This window comes from Echinops telfairi, unplaced genomic scaffold (assembly GCF_000313985.2).
Source record: "Echinops telfairi isolate 266 unplaced genomic scaffold, ASM31398v2 ScPeMD7_27;HRSCAF=92, whole genome shotgun sequence".
Classification (NCBI taxonomy): domain Eukaryota; kingdom Metazoa; phylum Chordata; class Mammalia; order Afrosoricida; family Tenrecidae; genus Echinops; species Echinops telfairi.
Genome location: NW_022103924.1, coordinates 1,960,735 through 1,961,819, shown reverse-complemented (window position 1 = coordinate 1,961,819; position 1,085 = coordinate 1,960,735). Strand labels below are relative to the sequence as shown.

Sequence of the window (1,085 nt, the reverse complement as noted above, 5' to 3'; positions counted from 1 at the left end):
TTTTAAAAAGAAACCTGCTATTGTTGTTTGTCATTCCTTTGTAGGATACTTGTCTTTTCTATCTGATATTCTTAAGATCGTGTCCTTATCGGGATTTCACAAGGTAGGGATATTCTTCACACTGTCAGCTGGCAGGTTCATGCTTTCTCCAGCTCGCCACTGTTCTCTGTCTCAGCGTCTCTCGCCAGGAAAACCTTCTCTCTTTCCGGACACCATTCTCTTTATTTCCTTTTCTTTGTCTTCTCTCTCCCTTGCTGTGTGTTACATTCTGAATGATTCTTCCAATTTATCAACCAGCACTGTAAACATGCTTTGCTGCTTAGCCCAGATTTTTAGGTGTCTCCCGTCACCCCCCACCCCCGTTTTTTATTGCAGAATTGCATTTTTCTTTGAGTTTGTATTTGGTTCTTTTCAAATATGCCTCTATACTGCCCAGTTCTTGCTGGTGGATTCTATTACCTCCTTTATCGTTTGGAATGTGCCTAATGGTTGAAAGTCTCTTTCATATTGCGTTATCGTCTATAAGCCCTGTGTGCATCTGCCTGTCCACGCGTGGTGTTGGCTTTCACGTGTTCTCTATAACGTGAGTGTCAGCCCTCCCCAGGGAGTGTCTGTGCTCCTGTTGGCATCACAAGTGGTCTCTGGAATAGGGAAGAGACTCTCCATCTCCTCTCCACACACACCAGGCCTCGCAGAGTGTAACTGAAGACCCTGTCCCGAGGCTGCTGCCCTTCAGCTCCCACTTACTTTGAGTTATTTCTTTGTTTCTGGCACGTAGAGATTTTCCATTCTCACTTTTGATTCCAAATATAATCTTGTTGTTGTTGTTGCCAGATTGTATGCCATATTTATCTTTTTTAGAATGACACGGGGACTTTGTACCTTATTCACTGTATCTTCTCAGGGAAATCAGTATCCCCAGGTGATGCAAGAAACTAACACACTTGGCTACTAACTGAAAGGTTGGAGGTTCAGATCCACCCAGAGGGGCCTCAGAAGAAAGGCCTGGCAATTTACTTCTGCAAAATCAACCCTTGAAAACACTGTGGAGCACAGTTCTACTCTGATGCATGTGGAGTCATCAT

General features: G+C 44.1%; 1 protein-coding gene across 1 annotated transcript in view; it reads left to right on the top strand.

Moving 5' to 3' along the window:
* ERCC6L2 (ERCC excision repair 6 like 2) overlaps positions 1-1,085 on the top strand; it is a 158,937-nt gene that overhangs the window by 139,619 nt on the left and 18,233 nt on the right. The gene's annotated exons all lie outside the window — the stretch shown is intronic.